Below are 6,971 nucleotides of genomic sequence, written 5' to 3' on the forward strand. Positions count from 1 at the left end.
TCATATTGATAGTTCATATAAACTGTCGGGTTCATAAACCCGGGGTTCCTCGGGGACCGGCTTCCACGCCAAGGGAAGGCCCAAACAGACAGCACACAACTCATGGGTCAGCCCAAGGGTCTAAAACAACAGGCCAAAAGGGCGGTCTAGTCACCGACCGAAAGGTCTGGCCAAAAAAGAACGGCGCCCGCTCGTCGACTACTTCGGTCCACTTCTCTGACCGGAGTGCTCACGTCAGACTCTAGCCACCTCTGGACGGTCTCTCCGAATGGAAGGCCTGGCCCAAAGCACTACTTCCGACTCCGACCCCGCATCTCCGACTGGGGTTCATAGAAACCCTGCTCACCGCTCTTCTCTAACTGGCACAGAGCCGACTGGAGCCATCCGATCGGGGACGCCCGCTCGGAAAGGACCAGGGGACAAACGGAGAAGACAAGCTAGGGTGCACAAAGTCAAAACACGATACTAGGGACCATACCCTGTACGCCTGTAGGAACAGTACTCTGCAACCGCTCTGACACAAACAGTATTGTAGGCGCCGACATTTCCCTCTACAGTATTGTAGGCTCCATTGACTCCCATACGATAAGACCCCCACATGCCTCCGGGCATCGATAGTGTAGTGGACGCCGAGATTTACCGTACCAGACGAACATGGTAAGACTCCTCACATGCCTCTAGGCATCAACAGTATTTGCAGGTACCAACATCTACCATTCCTAAAGAAGGCAACGCAACCTCCCACTTGCATCTAGCATTCTACAGTGACATCAACAGTGTTGTGGACGCCTACCATTATCTTATACCCATCGGCGTGGGCAACAAGGCTTAGAAGTGTTCGTACTCTGTCCCTCTCACCTGTAAGGCCATCCCCTTCATCTATAAAAGGGGATGCGCTCTCTCCTAATAGACCAAGTTAACCCAAGTTGATTCAAGCTCAGTCCCTTCTGATTCATTAGATCAAGTTCACTAGCTCACAACCACATAACCGCCAGGTTTAGACCTCAAGCACATGCTTGAACACTTAGCTCATAGCGGAGTTCCTGTCTCCCTCGGCCCTTCCAACCGGACCTCTTGTACACCCCATCTTTCTCCTTCTCGTTTGTAACCCTACTGCAGACTTCGAGCACATGGGCTCAGAAATAAAATCATCGACCAACTCAAACTAGACGTAGGACACGTTGCTTGAACTAGCATAAGCCCTGTGTCATTGAGTGCTAGGCCACATCCGATCACAACATATGGCAAAACTATAAATATTCACTAGTTGGTCACTTTCTGTACTGATAGTTGGCGCCATCCGTGGGGAAGACGCTGTACGTTCAACACGTTTTGGTCATCGGATGGCCCACTTTTCTATCACCCCCGCCGTGGAGGGCTCGGGCGACACGATTCGCTTTGGCTCGCTGGAGTTTCCCGCACTCTCGCCTGTTGGGATGTGGGTTCCACCCGTCTTTCAGCCATCCTAGGCCTTCCTCTTCGGAAGCCTGGACTTCATCACCGACTGGCTCAGCGTACTACACCTCCGTGAGGAGGCTCACGTTCCAACACCCATCGGAGGGGCACCCTCCATCGACTCCGGCACGCACGACTTCGATGATGCGGCATCTGCGCTTCATTCTGAGCAAACTCTCTGCTCAAACCCCACTGTAAGTAATATGCGTACTGTTATTTACTCTTTATTTACCATCTCCCACTGATCATCTAGAGGGACTGTATCGCCCACACCACAAACACCGTACGATCGGTTCCCCTATGGCCTCGCGTCCTCTGCGGATGCGTACGCTCGGGGGCTCTGAAGGATGCTGGCGCCATCCCCCCTCGCATCCGAATTTGTGGGAATGGCAGGCTATGCTCCTATCACTTTCCACGAACTCCCAGATGACGAGGGCAAGAGCAACGGTTCTAGCATTGGTGACGTGGCACCCCACCACCGTCCGTCCTGGGAGTGCGCTATGGCAGATGCTCTAGGACAGCCACCGGTGGTTATGGAGTCTACACAGACTCAGACCCCTCCGGACCTACGTGCGGGGCCCTCTCGTCTACGCAAGCGCACGCCGAGGAATTACGACAACGGCGGCAGAACCAGCCGTCGCCTGTGCTAGCGCAGTCGGTACAACGCGTTGTGCCCCACGTGCATGGCCCAGCGGGTGGTGCTCGGGGTCGCGCCCGCCAAGTCCAACACGACATCATGAATGAGGGGAACGATCTCCCATAATTCGCTTGGGCTGGCCAGAACATCGCTGCTGCGGCAATGCTTCTGCGTGGTGTTCCCAAGCCTATCGACCCCAGGAGTGGGCAGTCTACCGGAACCTCTAGGTTCTAGTAGAAGCCGCCGCCGTTCAATAGGCGGAAAGCTCAGCATCGCGACTCTGACTCGCGTCCTTTCTCCCCACCAGAGGAACGGGGACGCGCCAGACGGATCGTTCCATTCGCTCACCGCTATAGCCATCAGGCGTGGCTCGGGTGGCGGTAGCTGCGCCTCGGTCCAACCTGGTGCCTGCTCCACACCGACCGTCGGTACATGAGTGGCCCGATCCATACCAGGACACTCATAGCATTGTCAGCAACCGGCATCGAGCACGACACGATGATGGTGTCCACCGTACGGTGGTAAGCGACACGGATCCTGGCTGAACCATTGAGGGGAGCAGTGAAACGCACCCCAGGCGCGGTCGTTGGCCAGATGACCGGAGCCCTAGCCCTAAGGGCTCGGGACCACAAGCCTTCAGCTGACGTATCCGGAGAGCACCGTTCCCGCAGTGTTTCCGACCACCCGCCAACATCACCAAATACATCGGGGAGATAAACCTAGGCATTTGGCTTGAAGACTTCCGGCTCGCCTATCGGGCCAGAGTGGATGATGACTATTTCATCATTTAGTATCTTCCCATTTGCGTGGGGGAACATGTTCAGGCATGGCTTGAATTTCTCCCGCACGACAACATCCGCGACTGGGCGGACCTCAAGAGGGTCTTCATCGGGAACTTCTAGGGGACGTACATCTGCCCTAGAAACTCCTAGGACCTCAAGAGCTACTAGTAGGAGCCTAGTGAGTCCCTGCAGGACTACATCCATAGGTTCTCCCAATGATGCAACTCCCTCCCTGATGTCGTCGACGCAGACATCATCATCGCATTCCTCTTTGGGACAAACTACGAGTCCCTGATCCACAAGCTTGGCTATCTGAAACCCCATACCACCCGCGACCTGCTCGACATCGCCACTAACTATGCCCCTGGCGAGGAGGTGATCGGAGTGGTCTTCAGCAGAGGCTGGGACAAAGTGAAAGCTCTAGTTTGGTTTTGGTAAATTGATGAAACCCTATGTGCTAACCTAGTTTATCAAGTGATCATGAGATAGGTAGCACATTCCAAGTGGTGAAGCAAATAAAGATCATGACATGAAGATGGCGATGCCATGATGATGATCAAGCGCTTGGACTTGAAAAGAAAAAAGAGAAAAAACAAAAGGCTCAAGGCAAAGGTATAATTTGTAGGAGCTATTTTGTTTTGGTGATCGAAACACTTAGTGAGTGTGATCACATTTAGGTTTAATAGCCATACTATTAAGAGGGGTGAAACTCATATCAAAATGCGGTTATCAAAGTGCCACTAGATGCTCTAACTCATTGCATATGCATTTAGGATCTAGTAGAGTGCTAACACCCTTGAAAATATTTGTGAAAATATGCTAACACATGTGCACAAGGTGATACACTTGGTGGTTGGCACATTTGAGCAAGGGTGAAGAAGATAGAGGTGAAAAGGAGTTAGTCACACTGGTCATGCAGTGACCGGACGCTGGCCTTAGTTGGACCGGTGCGTCCGGTCAGTAGAAGCTGCAAAGTTGCTGGCATCGGTCACTGACCGGACGCTGGGACACTGAGTGACCGAATGCTGAAGGGGTGTATCCGGTCCTACAGACGTGGCAACACACAGTGTTGAAGGTGACTGACCAAACACTGACTGTGTCCGATCATGAAAAGTCATCTCTAGATGCTTACTAGAAACGACCGGACGCTAGGGTTCAGCGTCCGGTCACTTTGAGCTGCCGCGTCCGATCATCACTTGATCATTGAGATTGGGCAATCAACATTTGAAGAGAGGGAACACGTGGCATGCATCGCGTGACCAGATGCTGAGGTCCAGCATCCGATCAATATGACCAGAGCATCCGGTCACCCCATGTTGTGCCCAGTGAAGGGGTACACCAACTCTATTTCATGGGGGCTTCTATTTAAGCCCCATGGCCGGCTCAAGCTCACTCTCTTGGTCATTTGCATTGACATACCAACTCTTGTAAGCTTAGCCAAAGCCCTCCCACCCATCTCCATCATAGATTCAACATCTTTGTGAGATTGGGAGATAATCCAAGTGCATTGCTTGAGTGTTTGCATCTAGAGGCACTTGGTGTTCGTGTTTCACTATGGGATTCGCTTGTTACTCTTGGTGGTTGCCGCCACCTAGATGGCTTGGAGCAGCGAGGATCATCGAGCGGAGGGTGGTGATTGTCTCTGGCTCTGATCGTGGTGATTGTGAAGGGTTCTTGACCTTTCCCCTATGGAGAGCCAAAAGGTACTCTAGTGGATTGCTCATGGCTCGTGTGATCCTCATCTTGTGTTGGTTATGCAACACCCTATTGAGGGTTTAGCATGTGATGCCAATTGGCGCGTGAACCTCCAAGTGAGTGAATCGCCACAACGAGGAGTAGCTTACAAGCAAGCAAGTGAACCTCGGTAAAAAATCATTGTGTTCATCATTTGATTCTGAGGTGATTGGTCTTCATTGATATTCATTCTTATGATTGACTGGCTCCTTCCTCGACATGGTGGTATAAACAATTTGCTCACTCTCTTTACATTACCGCAAACTAGTTGTCAAGCTCTTTAGTGTAGCTAGTTATGAGAGCTTGTTAGTTTGGTTGGTGTCTCTTTAGTTAGCCTTTGAGAGCACACTAACTTTGTATAGTGACATAGCTATTGTGTGGATAGAAACTATATCAACTAGAATTGTGGTAGGTGGCTTGCATTTTTGGTAGGCTAGCGCAACACTTGCTTCACCTCATAATTGTCTAACCGGTTTGCTAAGTGTTGTTGTAGAAATTTCTATTCGGCTATTCACCCCCCTCTAGCCATTAGGACCTTTCAAGTGGTATCAGAGCCGAGGTCACCGTAATTTGAGGCTTAACAACCTTCGATGTAAAAATGGCTCAAATCAACAACACCAAGAAGCCACCCCAATTTGATGGCACAAATTATCCTTATTGGAAGTCAAAGATGACCACACATATCAAGTCAATCAATAGAAAGGTGTGGAAGGTGGTAGAAACTAAAATTGAGATTGAAGATCCGGAGAATCCCACCACGGCCGAAGAAGTGCTTCTCCAAAACAATGACATTGCTCTAAGTGCCATTCATGATGTAATTGATGAGAGAACATTTGAGCAAATCAAGAATATTGAGATGGCTCATGAGGCTTGGAAGAAGTTGGAAGAATCATTTGAGGACACTCAAGCTATGAAGGGTGCAAAGGCATACATTCTCTAAGAGAAGTTTGTAAGCTTCTAGATGAAGGAGGATGAGAGTGTGCTGGAGATGTTCCATAGGCTTCAAGTGCTTGCCAATGATCTCAAAGCACTTGGAGAAGAGGTGATGGACAAGGACTTCTTCCATAAGTTCTTGAGATGTTTACCTTCAAGATTTGGCACATTGGTCACTATTCTAGTGAGAAGTGGTTTGGACACCATGACACCAAACCAAGTGTTGGGAGATATAATGACCGATGATACATATAGAGGTGATGATGAGAAGGAAGAAAAGAAGGAGAAGAAAGATGAGAAGAAGGATGAGAAGAAGAAGAGCATGGCATTCAAGGCCACATCATCCAAGGGCAAGGCAAAGCAAGATACATCAAGTGAAGATGATGGCTCATGGGAGGATGATGATGATGAGAAGATGGCTCTCTTTGTAAAGAAATTTGTCAAGTTCATGATGAAGAAGGGCTACCGTGCTAGAAGAAAGGAGTCTTCATCCAAGAACAAAGAAGAATCAAGAAGGTGCTTCAAGTGTGGAAGCAAAGATCATCTTGTTGCTCAATGTCCATACAATAGCAATAATGATGATGACAACAAGAAGAACAAGAAGAAGGACAAGAAGGAAAAAAAAGAGAAGAAGGACAAGATGACCTTCAAGAAGAAGAAGGGTGGTTCATATGTGGTCACTTGGGATAGTGATGCTTCCTCAAGTGATGATGATGATAGTGATGATGACAAGACCACCAAGAAGAAGGCACTTGCAAGCATTACTATCAATGAGATGCCTTCTCTCTTCGACACTCTATCATGCTTCATGGCTAAGGCCACTAAGGTACAAACTTGTGATGATGGAAGTGATGATAAACATGATAATGAAAATGATAGTGATAGTGATGATGATGAACCTACTAAAGATGAATTATATGACATGCTAGAAGATGCTAAAGAACACTTTGACATTAAGAGAAGGGAATGCAAGAGCTTGAATAAGGAGCTAAAAGCCCTTAAGCAAGCCCTTGATGAGCTCAAGGCAACTCATGAGAGGCTAGAGGAAGCCCATGAGAAGCTTGGCAAGACTCACAAAAAGCTTGAAAAGGCTCATTGCTCTTTGCTTAATGAGCAAAATAAAAAGAAGCATGTTAAAACTTGCAATGTAGGTTTAACTTGTGATATAATTAAAGAATCATTATCTATGCCTATCATTGTTCCTCCCACTAACCCTTCTTGTAGTACTTCTACTTCCATCTCATCTAGTAGTGATGGTCTCACTTGTGATACCTCACTAATGGTTGAGAATGAGAACCTCAAGAAGGAGGTCAACAAGCTCACTCACACCTTGGCTAAAGCCTATGGTGGTGAGGACCACTTGCTTATGTGCTTGGGTAGCCAAAGAGCTTCTCTCTATAAAGAGGGATTAGGCTATACCCTAAGAAAGG

Source organism: Miscanthus floridulus, chromosome 8 (genome assembly GCF_019320115.1).
Source record: "Miscanthus floridulus cultivar M001 chromosome 8, ASM1932011v1, whole genome shotgun sequence".
Taxonomy (NCBI): Eukaryota; Viridiplantae; Streptophyta; class Magnoliopsida; order Poales; family Poaceae; genus Miscanthus; species Miscanthus floridulus.